General features: G+C 44.5%; 1 pseudogene; it reads right to left on the bottom strand.

The window, feature by feature from the left end:
* Window positions 1-3,063: 3,063 nt before the first annotated feature.
* On the bottom strand, window positions 3,064-13,519 carry LOC138302189 (glutamine synthetase-like; annotated as a pseudogene).
* Window positions 13,520-18,979: the final 5,460 nt, after the last annotated feature.

The raw sequence follows: 18,979 nt of genomic DNA, 5'->3' as shown, positions 1-18,979 counted from the left end.
GTGGAAGCAAGGGTCTTGCAGAAGAGAGTTGGTGTAGGGTTTCAAAGATAACTGATGTTGTCAGTGTAGGTACTGCCATAGGGATGTTAAGTTTGGTGACACCCTGGACAAGGACCTCCTGAAAAGTGTTTCAGTGATCAATCGGTGAGATTCATGGCGAAGGAGAGTCAGACAGAGTTGGAGAATAGTCCCTAGTAGACGATGAGGAGCGAGATGTTGACCTGTTGTTTGAGTCATGACGTTGGCGGTGTCTCGATGTAGAGGAGCGTCTAGAAGACTGATGATGTGAATGTCTTGAGGATCCTGCAGGAGTCATAAGGGCCGGTTCTGAAGGCGGTATCGGAGGAGGCGCCAAAGGAGGCGTTGGAGCTGGTGGAGGAGAGAGCAACAAAAGCATTGTCATATGTGGAGGGGGAGATGGCTGAGGAGAAGATGGCAGTATCATGAGAGAGGCAGAGGATTCAGATGTGGAGTAAACTCTCCTTCTCTTCCTTGGAGACCTCCTTGATGTTGACAGACACCTAGACGTCGATGTACAACGTCAACGTGTTCCTCTCGATGTCGATCCTTCATGACGTCGGGTATCCCTCGACGGTGATCCCTCGTGACGTCGGGTGGTCGACGTTGATCGTCTATGATGTTGGGTGTCTCGTGATGTCGATCTTCCATGCCGTGTTGACGGTGACCTCGCGAGAGAGTCACTCCTCGACGTCGGGTGTCCATGTCACCTCAACGGCATGTAAACGCTTGACGTCGACAAGCGGCGCGACGGCAAGCAGTGTCACTTCCTCGCCGGCGAGTTTGTTCTCAATCGCGAACATGTTGGCGCTGTTACTTGCATCGACGTCGATGTTCCCGACATTGACCGGGACCTGCGTAGTTTCTGACCACATCTGTGTTTAGAAGCTGTCCTGGATGACGAAGTAAGAGCCCTGGTTGAAGACTGACCTTCCCCTCCCTCTAAGGTCCTGCTGGTAGGCTGCTTTCTCTGTCTGCTGTCCTCTGTGGCCTGGAGGCAAATTTTCTCCCTGTCACGTAGGGTGTGCCTGGAGAAGTTCTTGCATATCTCACAGGCATCTGGTATATGAGAAACTGGAAGGCATATAATACAGACCTTGTGTGGGTCTGTTTTGGCCTTTCTGCCACAGTGAGGGCACTTGTCAAAAAGTGACGGCATTTTGGATGGAAAAAAGGCCTACATTTCTGTCAAAATTTTACAAAAAAAGACTGAAAATAATCAAGCAAGTTGAAAAATGTCGAGTAAAAGTGGAATCAAAATGATTTGATCATACATTTTTGTGAAGAAACCTATAAATAGGTGGAGCTCAATGCTTCAGGGTCCTGTCAGAAGGAGCCGGAAAAAAGAACTGAGGTAACTGCTGCTTGCTAAGCATGATGGGATAGAGGAGGACCATCTGCTCTTAAAGGCACAGCTTCATTTTCATTCTGTATAATGGCAGCCTATTGGCTACACTGCCCTGCATTGCTTCATCTTTATGTAACATTGCAAAAAGGTTAGTGAAAGATTTTTCTGCGAAATCTTTAAAATATCCATGCATTTTAATGCATATCTACGTTACACTACCCTTTTTTCAACCAAGTAGGATGAAAATTGTGGCCTTTGTAGCCCTTCCTGTAGGCTGCATATTGACATACTTAAGTGACTTTGCAGGCCTTCCTGAAGAAAGGCGAACATCTACACTTAAGAAGACAATTTCAGAACAGTGCTCCGGGGTCCCCTCAGGCGTGCGAAACTATTCAGCGCTTATGACTATTATGGAAATACCCCTTCGAGAGAAATAGAGTTAACTATTCCTTTTACTGCACCAGTGTATTCAAGCACATTTTGGACATCCTGATATCTGCCTAAGTGTTCTGATATCGGCATGCATTATAAAACACTACAGTCCCAACTCCCCATGACTATTTCAGACCTCTGAAGATTCCCTGGTCCATGCATAATCTGCTTGGTCAGCGAAGTTTGTTTTATTTTCTGGCAGTTGAAGTTGAGTTTAAAAATGGTACATTGCATTCAGCATTTTCATTATTTATAAACAACATGGTTTCTTTTACATATATTTTTCACACAGAACACTGCACTAAGTGTAAAAAACATGTTCCCCTGATTCAGTATGCATACAACACTGAGGACTAGTTCCTGGGACATAAAAAACATAACAGCTGTTTGAAGATATGAATAAGGAAGTGCCATAATTGAAAAGTAAACGCTTGCCCACACCCAATTTACTTTACACAGGAACTAATGCTCAAGCCATTTGGTGCTCTGTAGCAGCCCAGGAAGGAGGTTTATGGGCCTCGAGGAGAAGAGACATCTCTGCACTAGCAGTGCTAAGTACAACTTCTTCCTCAAAACTTGCTCAGTCCTTATAACAACCCACCCTGGGCACCTCGCCATAAATGCTGCCTTTATGTGCCAAAGTCTGGACTTTCATGCTGCATGTGGAACGCGGGAGCTAAAGCAAAAGCAACCTGATAAAATTGACTCTTTATTCAAACCCCAGCAAATTCATACATTTTTTGTACTGTTGTGGCCACGCTGGAAGAGGTGGGGAATGCACTCTTATGGAGTGCTCCAATAAAAAGACAGTAACTTGGTCCAGTAGTTCTTAACAAAAAAACTCCAGGGAGGGCTAGCAGATGTTGACAAATGAAGCACAAGAGCGTACTGATGGAAGTCCCTCTAGCAAATGCCAACTTGTGGGCACAAGTGCAAACAGGTGAGCCAGCTAGAGTGGATGAAACCCAACCCAATGAGATGATGAGAACTGGGATATATTTGAATTCACACCCATGCAAAACTTTGGTAGTTAGCGTTTGATACCCCACTTCTACCCTGGAATTCCAATTCAGGAGGACCTGAGTTGTCTGCAAGGTATTAACCTAGGTCATGCCAAATGTATCATTTGCAACCTGGTGTGAGAGAACCAAGTGACTTGAATGTACCTATCACCAATGGGATTTGGACACTGGCACATTGGAATAAAAATACTGTATTTGAGGTGAACAGGTAATCCAACTACAGAAAAAGAGTGCAGAGAGAATTTGGCTATTTAAGAAACTAATTTTTGTTGTAGTCTCTAGTTTCACTGCTGGTCTCGTTGAGAAGTGTTGTCCGCACCAGGGCTTCTATGACAGCATAAAGGTCACAGTTGGCTGAAGGTCGGCGGTCTTCAAAATAGCCAAAGCCTTCTTGGCCTACCTGGAGTGGGATGCGGACACTGGGACCTCATCTGGATACACCACTGGAAAACTCATGGATTCTGGAGGTCTCATTTTGTCCAGTTAGCCGCCGAGAGTTGTCCTTGCCCCCGTGGGGGTCATACATACAGATGTGGTAGTCATGCCTCTTACTGAGTTTCTCAATGGCATCCTCGATGTATCTGAGGAAAGGAAGCAGGGAAACGTGTAGGTTAACATTAAACAGCATATGGTCATAACACTTTACTGGAGTCCTCTTCTGCAGCACCTTGCCTACATGAGGGTTGTTGGCTGGTATTCAATTAGTGGTACAGGCCTACAACTTGCAATGGATGAGCCATTCCATTTGCTATTTCTGATCAACCACATGGAAGGCTAGAGTTGAGAGACCTCTCCCACTCACCTACCCGAAAAAATAAACGAATTCAATTAGGCATTCGGTTGCCTACATCTGTCTAGTATCTCTTCACACTAAAGGCTTTTTTTCATGCCTGTAAATCAGCACTCCTGTACCCTCCAGGAGAATACTGCACCAAGGCCATCTTCCTGGCTAAGCAATGCCACCACATCACATTCCTCTGCATATGCAGAACTCACAAGCAACAGATAAAGTGTACAGCCATCTGTGTCTCAAAGCCATCTAGCTGTCAATGCAATGCTGTCCCACTAGTCAGGTAAACTATGGCCATTTGCTCACATCAATATTACAGTGAAATCCTATTGTTTACTCATCACAACAAAAACTTCTTTACCTTATCTCCCTTCCCCTTTCCAGATGTACTGGAAGTTCACACAAATGACAGCAATTCAACATTCAGAGAGGGGAAAGTAACTTTAGAGTGGTGTACCACTGCGCACATAAACAAGCACCATCCAGGAGAATTTTGCCTTTCGGGGTAGGAAAATAATTTGGAGCTTAGACACCACTCATTTCGTGATACAACCCAAAATTAGCTTCTGTCACTTTCTATCATAGAGCATGAACTAGTAAAATCTGAAAAAAAAGCTACAGTAAAATGTTGTCAGGTGACTTTCTTGAGTCCACCTATCTTGCGCATAGCTTCAGTGCTGTAGTTGGTGTGACATCCAGCACTTAACCAATCTCCTGCCATCGGCTTGGGATCCAGCGTGGCCACAACCCCAAAATGTTCACACACTCAGTGCAGAAGGAAGCGAGCCATCCAGAGATGATCTCCTATGGTAATGCCTTCGCAGGGACCCACTTGGAACTCCCACTGAGCACCGAAAGAAAACAGGATTGCTGGTTAGATTTTACTCAAAGAAACACATTTAGAAAACAATTTATTACGTTGATCAAAAGGCAGTGCCAAGCCTAATGCTAAAGGACTCCTGTAAGTTAAGGTATCCTATTGGGAACTGTGCTGGGTGCCCAAAAAAGCATATCTCCACATGGAGATACAAGCCTTAGGAAGTATTACAGGTGCATTCTATGGACACCTGCACTACAACACTTGGCAGGATTTGGGGGTTCATTTCTTTTGTGTATGCATATGTCAGGTCAGTGCTTAATCTCAGAGCCACCAACTCCACTTCAACTATTCACTGACAACCATAGCTAGTACAATCAAACTGATAAGTGAATGTGCCAAACCTATCATCAGAAACAATGCCCAACAACTTACATTTATGTAGCCAGGGTCTTCAATTTTGAGCATATTCCTGGCTTGCTCAAATTTCTTTTCCACACAGTGAAGAACATTAGTCTACTTGAAAGTCCATTAGGCCTTAGACAGGTGCTCAGAAAAAGCGTTCACGTTGTCTCTTCCCAAAGATGGAAGTAAACGATTGCATATATGTTACTCTCCAGAGTTCTTTCTATGTGGACATAAGCCCTCCAAGTTGAAGATATAACGTTCCCATATCCAATTAAATCCACCGATGTACACTCAGAATATTGATGGGACCCAACAAAGAAGACAAAATATTGAAAACAATACAGACCGCTCGCTGTATTTTTTCACCTAACTCCACATATATGTACCTACACAGTACATATATCTTCACGGCATGTACATGTGGAGGTAGAAATAGTTTATATATACTTCCCTATATGTACGCACTTTTGATATTATGGCCCTCGATATTCTTGTACCACAGTATTCAGGGGATCAATATTCAATAGTACAATCAGATCCACTCTTAATTCAGCCTGGGTTTCTAGACCCATAGGGAGTGTGGCCGCAGCTTTACGCTCATTCCTGAACTTTAACAAATATATATATTTGACCATAGTATCTTTTCCATTAAGGCCACAGTAAAAGCCTGTGTATCTTTTTTGCTGCACAGTTAGACGAGAGAATATAGAGTGCCTAGAGGTAGCTTACTGCACACTGTACTATTAAGATACGGTCACTCAAAAGGCATCCGTACCTAAGAAAGGCCTTCATCCCAACAGCATTACCTGACAAGACTGTCCAAGAATAAGATTAAACGTCTACTGCCATCCACTCCTCAGCACCAGAAAAAAAACTCAGAAGGATACGGTGTTGAGCGCTCTTTCACCATAGGTTTCTTAGCGCTAGACCATTCAAATGGGAATTCGTCAAGTTTTTCAAGAATGCCAGCAGGAGCAACAATTCGCTGTAGCACGTAGGTTATGTGGCAGAAGGGTCCGGAGCTTACCTGAGCACACGGAAAAGATAAGGTCAACTGGTCTGTTTATGTGGAATTTTAAGATTGGAAAGTTAGTTGTAGCAGAGTGCAAGGTTTTTGTGGGCGGTATTTTTCTGTTTAAAATATATATATTTTTTTAAAGTGCCTCTGGGGACAAGGCTGTATTGTTGTTGCAGAGAGCCTTAAATTGGAAGATACCAGGAAGCCAGAGAAGCTGTAACTGAGTGAATGTTTAACAGAGTGCACCCAGTGCAAGGCCATCTGTCATCCAACTAGGTACAATGGTGTCAGCGCTCTTCCATACACCTTCACAGACCATCCCTTTGCAATATCCAACAGCATCACCCACACTGCCTTCAAACCCCCTACAAGATACAGGCTGTTTCGAAATATTGAGCTCGAAAAAACCCTGCGCTGTGAACATACACGAGCTCGTCAGGTGCGGACATTGTCTCTGTACCTGAGAAGGCATGACTTTGGTTCCGCCGATCTTGACGCCGGCATATAGGCACGCCTTGTAGTGGGAGTCCCGGAATCCAATAAAAAATCAGTGGTGGTCCCCAGGCTCCAGTAATGATAAATTGGGGGTCCATAGAAGTCAAAAGGTTGGAACCACTGGTGAAGAAGAAGGAAGGACCCATGAAGAGGCAAATTCTCTGACTGACAAAAAATCAACGAATCAGACGTTCTGCAATGTGGTAAAGCGCCAGCCCTCTAACACACCCAGGAACTCATTTGAGCCCGAACGAGGGAATGAAGAAGCTCGTCCTCGAGGGCGTCTCGCGAGGGCCGAAATGTGTGGCATTCGCTGTCAGTTATATCAGGATGAAACACTGGACGTGCATCAGATTAATGCACTCTGGGCCACTTAGGCAAGGGAAGAAAACATGCTTAGATGGCACGTGCCCTACCAACAGCTATAGGTAACAATTATCACGTTTTCTCTTCGTGAGTGCAGAGGAGTACAATGCTGCGTACACACCTGTGTGTGGGAGTGGGTGCCTATAATCAGCAGCTAGAGAGGTCAGTGGCTTGACGATATGAAATAAATGCTCTGAAAACAATTAATGATTGCAGCTAAACTGAAAGAGTTAACGGAGCACAAGGCAAACACGTGAAGGTAAACACCTGGCCGTGCATACACCACATGACCAGCAGAGTTACCGGACCACGCGACCTTCAGTGTGCAGACAGCTGCTATCCGTGTGGAGCAATGGGAGTGTGATGTTTGAAAGCAATTCTCACCAGTCAAGTAATGAGTTCCTGCGAATTATCAGCCCTATTCCCAAGCACAAGGCACGATTTCACTGCCCACCTTACGACAATGCCAGTCCATACAATCACCATCATGAGTAGTGAAATGTTTCATTTTAAGATGCAGCCCTTCGATCCTGGACGAAGACAGCACCCATCCTCAAGACCTGCTTGACACCACTGTGATTACCTTGGGGTCCTGGAAAGCCGTTCTCTGGCCAGCCATGTGGATGACTGTTTACCCCCAGCAGCGTGTGCTCCTGCTCCATGCCAAACCACGGGTGGAAGTCCTTCACCTTCTCCATCACAGACTCACATGTGTGCCGCAGGTTGGTCTCTGTGGGGCAAAGCGTAGGGTCGTTAAAAAAACAGAGACAGGTCTATGCACAACCGATCACGAATGCTAATGCCCCAGCTTCATGCAAAGGGGTATTGTTTGGCACTAGAATGAGGGAGGAACAACTAGAACGAGGGAGGAACAACTAGTCCAGCTCTTTGCTTCCCTTCAAGTGTGGCAAAAGTGTTATTCTGAAATAAAACGATGGTACCATTTCTTTAATTTTCAGGTAAGTATATACCAGATTTGATCACGGGAGACAGAATCCTACAGCAGTCCACAATTACACAGCCAAAACAGGAAAGAGCTCCCATTTGAGTCCATTGTGACGTTTTGGTTGCAGAAGGGAGAGTTCAGAGTGTATCGAGGTAAGGGGCAATGTTTTGATTCACTACAATCTGGACATAGACGGATGCAAGGATGGGCGTGACATCCTTGGGACAGGTGATAACTGATGGGGAGAGACTGACAGACAGATGACTGTGACAATCGTAAGGCACTCTGGGACACATTTGCAAGTCCCTTGCGTTGCCTTACTGCCACCTTAGCATCATTTTTATGACTCTATGACGGCAGTAAGGTGGCAACTCCCCCACGCCATATTTACAAAGTGGCGCAGTGCATTAATTGTGCCACTTTGCAACCCCTTGCACCACATTATGCCTGCGCCAAGCATAATGTATGCAAGGGGGTGGGGTTTCCCACGCAGTGAGGCCCGAAAAATTGGCTCAGTAAAATTTACAAGATTTCCCTGTGCCATTTTTGCCATCATTTTCAAAGCCTGCTCAGGGTAGGCGTTAAAGTGACACACCCATAGTAATCTATTGGCCTCCCTGTGCTTTGCTGCACTAGCGCCAACATTTTTGGTGCTAGTGCAGCAAAGTGCCACAACAGCGTAAAAAATGTTGACACTTTTGTGAATTGGTACCACTTATTTTAAGTACGGGGCAACCATGGTGTTGTTACGAGAGGCAAGGGGGAACGCAAGAAAAGTGCTGCATTGGGACCTGTACTCCACTTTCTCATATTACTCAAGTCGATCTAACTAACAAACTCTCATATCCGCGGCTCAAATTACCTCATAATAATACTAAAACTGTACTCGTATTTCCCGATACTAATCCATCACTAATTCTTGGGTTCCAGAGTAGCGTGCTACTCACCGAAAAGTGCTTTGACGCCTCGTCAGGGGTAGTAAGCGCTATATAAATACTATTACAATACAATACAATACAATAAATATGCCCCTCTGTGTCTTCAAAGGATACCATCCCTGCGCAGTGGCAACACGCTACTGTTTTGCAGGGTGTGCATGCAGGCGGCAGTTGTCAGCAAGCAATGGTAAAGCACAGATCTGGTGTAGTCTGCCAGCCTTTTGGCTTTGTCAATTAATATTTTGACATGGTCTTTGAAAAACATTCTTGTGGAGGCTGCTGGGCTTTCGTCAAACACAAATAAATGGCTGAAAGCAAACATATTTTTAGTCTTAAAAACCACGGCCACAGTGGTCCCTGGAAGTGAAGAGACCTTCTTTGTGTGTGTATATGATCTTTGTAAAAGGGCAAAATGCTTTCACTCATACCAAAGTTAACTAATAGTTAAAGTCCTAAACATAGTTAACAGCATAGCACAGCTTTCCTAATCTCTCAAGGACTTATGTATTTTTACAAGTGTAAGCGAGTTGTTCTTCAGGTGCGTTAGGTGCGCTCGGAAGGTGAATAGTTTGTAGACATCCAAGTAGATAATACCCCTGCCCCATATATCTATACATTAAGACCCGAGAACAAGTAGCAAAAATGTAACAAAATGTTGTCAGTCATAAAAGGAGATGGAGGAAGACACACCTTGTCTTTGCAAGTAATACACTGAAAAGAAAATGGCCTGTAATTCCCATAACATCAGTTAATGGCCATCTTTGTGACTTAGGATTGTGTCTGAAGCACCCCAAGATGTGCACTATAGATCATAGGCAACACTGGGCGGGTACCAACTACATAAATTGCAGGGCCTATTACAATCAATGATATTACGAGTTAAGACAAAAAATATTATCTTCCCAGAAGGGGTACCAATACATTGCCTTAAAATAAAAAAAACAAAGAAAAATAACTGTAGTGCAAAAACAGGAGCTAAGACAGCGCTCAAAGTGCTTAGTTGTTGCACCAAAAGGATTGACATCATTAGGGCCAAGAATGGCCATGTGCAAACAGTGGGGTGGAAGCGTTTAGCTAAGCTATATTGTAGTGTTCAGTTCTCACCTGCTGGCTTCCTGTTGTATTTCAGTACTTCACACATCACCAGTTTGTTTGGGCCCAAGCTGAAGGGGTCTCTAAACATCTGGACCGGAATCAAGTACATGTCGCTGTTGGAGCCCTCGGCTTGGTAGGTACCTAAGCCCTCAAAGTTCCATTCTGGGACATCTGTATGGGAAGTTCAAAGTCAAATAGGTTACAGTTTATTTTGTAGTGTGTAAAAATGCAGAATCAGGTCAGGACACTGCCATAACTGAATAACAATCATGGACAAATGTTCATCTCTTCCTAGGAGTCCCAGCTTCTTTTCCAAGAAGCAGTGTTGGCTCTTAACAGTTGTGACTGGAAACCCAACCTCCTAGCAGTGGAGCGCTGTACAGAAAGAGGTGCATAAGGAGCAAGGAGGTTGTGGATAGGCAGAGGGTGGATTGGGACATGAGGAAGGCAAAGTGGGATGAAAAGTAGTAGGTAAAAGGAAGGGCGAGAAGAGCTTAACTGAAGTGAGCTGGGTTGAAAAATTCCTAGAGCTTTGGATTTGCAAAGGACTTAACATTTTTGGAATAGAGATGAGAAGTCATCCTTTTGGGTACCACTGCACAACTGATGCTTACTCACCATGCGGTCCTCAAACGATTGATTTTAGAGAAAAGGGGTCATTCGCTGTCGCAGTCAGGACTGCCGCAGATGCGGTGGTTCAACCGCCACATTACATCCCCCAGCTCCGCGGGGATCCATGATCCTGGTGGTGGCAGAGATCGTAATCCTCGAGGTCAGCGATGCAATCATTGCTACCCTGCAGATTACGACTTCGTTCTCCACCAGCCTGGCTCGATTACGAGCCAGAGACAATGCTGTAGCCTGTTTCCTGCCAGGCCGGTGGGCGGAAACTCAGGTTTCTGCCCGCCGACTTAGCGGGAAACTCATAATGACTCAGGTGGGGAGGTCGACGCATAGTAGGTGGCCACCCTGTCGGGATTTTGGCAGATGGGCTTTCCCGTCCGCCAAACTCGAAATGAGGCCCAGAGTCTCGTCATGCTGTCAGAGCTACGCATAGACCCCACTGAGTGTCCATACCAACAGCTCTACCTGCATCAAATAATCATTAATGGCCAAAGGTGTACATCATTCTTACAGACATGTATACAGGGGGGAGTGAGGTATTATCCGCTGGGGCAAACACCTACATGCACAGAATCAAGTTGACACTAAAGCAGATATATTGCTGCCTATGGTGATTGCAGTGCAAATTCTGGCATGGCTTTACCTGTGATGGGAAAAGTGGGGGGTCTCTACAAGGGTCATGTGCTAAGAAGCATAAATAGGAATCCTTTACAAGAGGTGTGGCTTATATAACTTAGGTTGTGGCTTTAAACATGGAAACTAAAATTTTGTGCTTCCCACAGCATATCACACAATCAGTATTTTGGTGCTTTCCTTGAGCTTTCTATTATTGCATCCAGGCATATCGCACAGTATGGGACATGCATCTAAAACAAGCAAATCCTATTGGCTTTGCCAGTGCTTGTTAGCCGTATCAGATAGACAATGGTTTTGTTGTCAATAATTAGAATTGAAAGTGTTTCAATTCTGAGAATATGAGACTGTGAATTAAATATTACTAAGGTCTGTAGAAGGAGTGGTAGTCTTTGTCTCAATTACTCCTGTTCTACCCTGCAGACAACTTTCCTCTTCAGTCTCAGATATTTATATCCCTTTTCTTCTCAGCACCCTCTTTTCACTCTGTCCTGCATGTACTTCCTTGCATTTTCTTCAGTTCCCCTCAAACACACACATGTAAGCACTACATTTTGTTTGACTTTCTCCTTGTCAATACTTGCAAAGCTGCGAACTTCCTTCATACACTTTCATATAGAACAATAATTGCAATGGGCACACATCTCCATTGCTGTGTGTGTTCTGCAGAGAGGTGAAGAATTAGGTGAACACGTGTTCTGACACTTTTATTGTCCACTGACAAGTACTGTGAAGAACAAGCACAAGCGTCAGCCTCAGTTCTGGAACTCTGAACTGTGACCCATTATAAACACCCATCACCTCAACGTGCACCCACACTAAAGCCCTGTTACAAGTTGCCCAGAGCGGTATGCTGTATCCCAGGGTGGATACCGCCCGAGTCAACTGCACGTTTTATGGTGTTCCCAGGTCTGTAATTATCGGGCCCTCAAACTCCAGTCCTGAGAACTATGGGTCTGAAGCTACCCAACTTAGAATCATTAGCAGAGCTGCGGGGGCTGAGCTCAGCTGCTGCGCCTCGCCCATTCCTGCCTGAATATTTCAGAGAAGAACCTTCGCTTACTCTCCCCCGGGCCTCTTCCACCCACCCACAGGCAAGAGAAAAAGCCCCCGAAGCATTCATCACCTGCTCCAAGCAGATGATAATTGTTTATGGCTATGAGCCCTCCAGAAAGGGGGGAAACGTGGACTTGGACCCAGCATTCCAGAGTCCACGTTATCCCTCATTCTTGAGGAAACAACCTGTAATCACCATTATCTCACTTAGACATACTGGCCAGTATCGTAAATTCTGGCCCCAGTATCCCCAGTGGAATTCTTATTAGAGCCCACGTAGGAAACACTGCGTCTGATTTACACTTTGGTGGATGGATTATGTGCCATTGCCAAGGCGGAGTATTTTACCCCTGCCATGGCAAGGGTAATCTCCCCACCAAAGTTAGAGATGCCCATCAGCCCACCCACCGGACATCTCCTGCATTTACAAGAACCATTGTCATGGTTGTTTGTGTAAAAGTTGAAAGTTTTGACGGACAGCTCCATCAATATGACGGAGCTGTCCATCAAACTTTCAATATTTTTTTATGCTTTCAAAAAAAAAAAATGAAATGCAGATTTTCTTTTGGAAAAAAATAAAATAAAAATAACCCCCTTGCCATGGGAGATTTCTCACCTGGCTTGAGGAATCCTTTGCAGTTTTCACTGCCCCTTACCGAACACCTGGCAGTGACAGACAGGGAAAACTGGCCATGTGCTCGCCCACTCTACATAGAGCTGGCAAACACATGGCCAAACTTTCAACATCCTTTACTCTGTCGGGCTTTCAAAGGTGTATGTAGGCGGTGGAGATGGAGTAATCTTCTCTGTCTATATACTGAATCTCAGTGGAAGTCTAAATCAGGCCATCTGTTAACAGTAGGCGCTATTCCACAGTAATAAAACCCTGCAGAAACACTTGAAATAAGAAAGCATGCTTAGGGAATGAAAGCTTAAGTAACGATTAAGTAAAACATGTAAAGTACATTGCTGGCATGGATTACCCTATCGGTATTTGCAGTAATAGTCCAGAAACCACTTTTGCCTGTAGGACATGACTATATATAAACTGATAAGGACACGTTTCAATATCAATTTTTAAATACTGCTGGGTGTGAGACAAGGAGGGACCCGCCCCATTTAAAACTCTGCTAGTCAAACCAACAGATCGTCTTTTTTCCCCGAAGGTCAATAGAGCTAAGGCAAAAAAAAAAAAAAACACTTTAGAGTTGAAGATACTATACAGCACGGAACAATGGTTACGTGTTTATAAGCTCAAATTCAGTTCTTGCCGAAAGTATGAGATGAAATTGAACGCACTTGCGGGGTGGGTGAGGCACTTGGGTTTAGCATCTACAGCGCTGGCTGTACAGATCTCTGCCTTCTATGCACTTGGGATCGTGGTCCAAGGTTTTGGTCTTGCAGCGGTGCCATCGATCCAGACGTAGGTGACCAGCACTTGCTCCCCCTGGGGGAATTTCATTTACTTCTCCCGGACAGACTTCTTTAGTTTGGAGCTGTGAGAGACCGACATGGTGACAGACCTGCAAGAGAAAAAAACACGAGTGAGGTCAGGGAAAAGTTGACAAGTCCACCTGCAGCCAAAGCAGAGACATAGACCAGAAGCACTCCAAAGGGCAATATATATATATATATATATATAGTCCTTAGACAAAGGAAGCCACTGTTTACCTCCGTACACGAGGCAGGTATTGGCAATTTTTGCAGGAGCCCAACACAAAGGAGAGCCATGATGCAAGCCCAACACAATCTCACAACATTGGCACTGCAGGCGCCCTCCGCCTGCATAGCTTCCCCACTAGAAGCAGCCTATGTTTGCTTGCCCAATCTAGCCCCAGTAAAGCCACGTTCACAGGCCTACAGGTATGGAGTCCAGGCTCACTGTCCAACCATCAGGTGTCCTACCTTACATACACTGAGCCCTTTAAGTGGCGGCTCGAGTTAAACCCTCACTAGTTCAACTTGGGGGCGGGTGTGTAATAAACATCAACTTAGGCACTCACTAACATTGCTAATTCAGTTGGAAGCGTTCTACTTTCCCCAGCTAATGCTTCATGAACGTAATGCATGCCTGTGGAGGGTGAGGGGCGAGTCGTCCTTGAAATTGGCAGTATTTAAACACATTGTGTGCTCACCACCCCAACACCTAGACAGTCCAGGCATCAGTACACCCTTGTAAGCCCCAGAAAGACCAGAGCGATGCAGTTCTCAAATAGTCTCTGCTCTGTATCCAGATCATCAGACCCGTGAGACTTTTGGCTCTCCCTCAGACTCACTCGGTTGCTTCTGGCAGCTCCTGATGCCTCTGTTGTCTAGAAGGATGGGCGTGCTGACAACTGCTTCAGGGGAGTTTATACCGTGACTAACCCCTCCCACTTGCTGATGAAGGGCACCGAACATAGAGAGCTCTCCCTCCAAAACCCTGAGGCACCCTGAGAAGGATACTGTGCACTGCTGAGCATTCTACTCAAACAATTATGTGTAAGATGCGTTCTGCCAGGTAGCCAGACAGCAGGTTTACCTGGGAGCTTGGAAACTTGAGTTTAATGAGCTTATTGATCAGTACTGTGTGCCACAGACCTGGCAACACACATGGTGCCATTGTGTGTCATACAATAGCGGTTCAGATCACATGGTCCGTTGAGGAGCTCATATCACACCATGGGAGAAGGAAATGAGGTGGGAATCCCTGTATATAGTGGGTTGCCAGATTGTGTTTGGAGGGTGACCACAGCTGATATCCATGGAAGTTTTGTAACCTCCCCAGGACACCAGTGGCAGCCTCAGAAGCTTTTGTTTCTGTTCTTTGTTGGGGGCAATGACTTGAGGTTTGAGCATTTAGCATTATGACCCGTCCTTTCTCCATGGCATCAACCTCTCATGTCTCCTGAGAGTAATGGGGTCAAGGACCCGCCTCTCCCCAGATCCATCCCTTTAAATTGTCTCCTCTAATATGGTGAGAATTATCTGAATGTTGGTAGGTCTGCCATGTTCTGCCAAAGGCTTTGGCTACATTCAGAAAGACCATTCTCTCTGATTTGTTAGTGTTCGACATATGACTTATGATGTCCACCAATCTGAATAGTTTTTTTTTCCGGAACCTAAACAATTCTTCTGAGAAAAGGTTTTCACTATACAATGGTGCAGAGACCAGCCTTTAAAAGTTTTCATTGGATGCAATGCGTGACCTTGGAGGAGGGGTGGGAAGTGCTCTCTCCGCCCAGGGGATTTGGGAAAGGTAATAGTGAAGAATCTAGCGCAGCCACTTAACATCACATCACTGGCATGCATGGGATCACCTTTCCTGTGATGCCAACAGGAAAGATGGCCAGTGCCAGCGTTCTGTCCCAGGAGAATGTGGAGCACACAAAAGCTGTGTTGCAGGTGGCAGGGACTCTGGCACCCATAATGCTTATAACCCCTGCGATGGAGGTGGAAAGTAGTGGGCCATGTAGGGCAACCTCTGCTGGAGTCAAGGCAGCAATATTGACTTGTAGCTACCCCAACCCCCAAGAACTGTAGGAGCCAGGGAACAGCCCAAAGCAGGACACCACCCCAGATGCAGAGGGAGATGACATTAAGAAAATAACCCACAAGTCTGGCTGAGAGGGCATTAAGAAGGCAGGGTCGCCATGGACGTTAATTAAGCAAAATGCTAGTGGTAGCGGAAGTGTCATCACATGTCCTTTGACCCTGATGACATCACAGGATATTATACCACACATTCTTTGACCCTAATGACATTACATGCCATTTGTCCAAGTACACTAAATGCTAGATCAAATAAACTTTGAATTAAAAAACTATGACAAAGGAGTAGTTAAGTGAACATTATATAGTGCGCTGCAGAGATGTGCTATTCCCAGGCACAACAATCACATTTATTTGCATCATGTATTAATTTCCCATTATTTGAGACATTCATCAAACTGTTATTATACACAGCTATTTTAACCTTTCCTACCACTGAGAAATCAAGAGAGTTCTGCTAATGCACCTCAGTCCAGACATGTACAGCACACTAATTCAGTTGACCCAAGACGTATGCAAAACTCTTGCAATGCATCCTTGTGGGTTTGCACTGTCCTTTAGTTTCAAAATACTGACACTTAATGAATTATTTTATCTGTATTGTGGCTCAGAGTACCTATTTCTGAAAAAGTAATCCTATATTATTAGCGCTCTCACAGTGCAGCTGTGCACTCTGGAATGATACTATCAAAACAAACAGATGGCTCATAAAAAAAGCACCTCAATCTTGATTTACACCTTAAACAAATATATCAGTATTGAAAGATCCACAGAGCTCTTATGGTACATATCTGTCTTGATTTGTAGTACATCCCAGTATCACAAAAGGTTTATAAAGCACTTCAAAATCAACTTGTAGGTTGCACGAGATGCCAGTACTGATGTGTTCCTAGAGCTCTTCCACAGCACATATCTACTGTGTGTAACCTGCAGCACACATTAAGTTATTTGTGTATGCATTTGTATGGTATGGACATACATATTAACTACACAAGCTGTGTTACTCTTACTGCAGCCTCCTGCATGCAGGTTTCACATAGATCTCTTTGCCCAGATACTCAAACCCCTGGAATACTGTATTTGGATGTAACTGGCAAACTGCAGAACAGTTCTTCACAACACGAACAGGTCATTTTGCCATTACCAAAGTATTTTAAACTCTCAGTACTGGAGCGTCAGTGTTTAATGCAGGTCCTTATAGTTGCACCACACGCAGTGTTTAATTTGAGCCACTGGTTGCAGGTGGACCCCAGCACTCATTTTGGGTTCCAGCACTTACGATTTTTTTAACAAACATTGATCCAGAGCAAGAGAGAGAAAAACACAGAAAGGGGAAAGAAGGAGATGGAGAGATAAAGACAAACTATGACAAAGGGACAAAGCAGGGACGAAAAAGAACCCACAAGATTAAGATAAGGGGGCAGAGAGTGACTGGTGGGACATTAAAGAGGCATGAGGTGCCAGGCTTGCTCGCGCTCAGCCTGGCCTCCTATGTGTGGCAGGGTGTGATCCGTGCAGCCTATAAAGATACGGGCTGCACCACAGGAAGTTGCTTGCCGTTCTAGTCTTTCGGGCTGCAACTTCCTGCCGATGCGTTAGAATAATGCTGAACTTGAACCTTGTTGGGAAACACGCCGTGCGCGAATATACATATATGTTTTGCAAAAGAGACCTAATTTACTTATCTGACTTTTGTGCAACTTCTGCAGCTCTCCTGTGTTTTGGAGCAATCTCTAGAATGTTCTCTTATCTGTGGAACACAAATGACATATGTCAGCAATGTTTGGTCTAAGGACTGGGCATCTAGCATTTAATCACAGAACTCAGTGTTTACCTAGCAATATAAGGACTGTTACTTGGATGGCATGACAGAGGTCATGAGTTAGGATTGCTTAAATGTATACACCTGATGTCCAAGAAGCACATAAATAGTATAAGGTAGGCCTCAGTTATATATATCAGTAACCACTATTTTCAGTGCTTATTCCCACTCTACCAATTGTTCTTTCTTTAACCCATAGATATGGTGTTAGTGTCATTTAACCTCCGTACACCACATTAGACAGGAGAAGGGTATTAAAAGGCACCTGTAGTAGCAATTCGCCACATACACTTAGGAAGAAGCTAGGAAGTATACTTTATATGAATTGACCTGATTATATGCTGTCTACTTTTGTTTACTGGGAGAGTTATATAGTTTTGATAGAAGCATCTCCTGCATCACAGGCATCCATCCGTAGATGTCATCAGTTTCTCTTCCCTTCCTCTCTTCCCCATTGGTCGGAACTGGTTTTGACTTCTTTGGGCCTTCTTGGTCGATTGTTAAGTTGGGACCATACATCATGACTCCATTCATTCCTGAAGAAAATCCAGGAAAGATTCCTGATATGTGGTGTGATCAAAAATATGCATTCTTGGCATTCAGCGAGCTGACGTTCATCAGTGCCCACCGTAGGCTTTTGAGCAAAGCTGTGGGCTTATCACTTTTTAGCAAATTAAGCAATGGCTGCAATAGTTTTTTAACCCTTTCAGTGCTGTGATGTTAGTGCATGGTTCAAGTCAAGCCTTGCCAGTGCTTAAGTAATTGAAACACAGGTGCAGTACCACTGTCTCAAAAATATTTCACATCCACATTTTCAATTTCTTCTTCTTCTCTCAGTTTAAATGTGATAAATAATCTGAACCACTGAGCACCATTACTCTGAAAGTGGCATCAAGTGCAATTTAAGTATGACCGTTTATATACATGGCTCTTTCATTAAAAACATTAACAATTTAGTTAGCCAGGGTATCGGTTCTGGGAAACGAGGTGACATCACGCTATCATGTTGTGTGCGAGGACTGAGCAAAGGAAGTTTGGTGAGGTTCACCACCCAAAGAAATATTTGAAAAAATGTGCAAGTACTGCTTTTCACAACACATTATGGCAAATACACTGACATTTATAACAAAGGACATTCTCATAATGCATGATGACCTCCAGTGATAGTGATGCCAGCAAGGAGTGCCTTGACAATATGATGAGTTATACGCAGCAATGTTTTGGTTACAAAGGCAAATAGTTAAAACATTGCAAACTGAAGATGGTCTCCAGAGAGGGAATAGCGCTGCTTACTGAATAGCAGGGCAGGAGAAATTGAGTAGAGGTGTCTTAACACTTGTTCAGAGATTAGAGGAGCACATTGCCATGGTCTGTCATCTGAATCCAGCTCCTAGGAAGAATATTATGTTTTAGCCCATACACACACAGAAACACTTTTTTTTGGTGGCAGAAAGAACAGCAGTGACCACACAGTGGTAACTGATGGGGAAGGAAAGAGGAGGCAGGGAATAGATTGCTCAATTTATTGAGCAAGTCACGTCCCCAGCATTTTAGTCCCTCCACAAAGCAACGGTTTCTGCATAGCTTTTAAGGTGGATGAGGAACTTCACATTCAACAAA

This window comes from Pleurodeles waltl, chromosome 6 (genome assembly GCF_031143425.1).
Source record: "Pleurodeles waltl isolate 20211129_DDA chromosome 6, aPleWal1.hap1.20221129, whole genome shotgun sequence".
In the NCBI taxonomy this organism is placed as follows: Eukaryota; Metazoa; Chordata; class Amphibia; order Caudata; family Salamandridae; genus Pleurodeles; species Pleurodeles waltl.
This window is presented reverse-complemented; position numbering and strand designations above follow the sequence as displayed.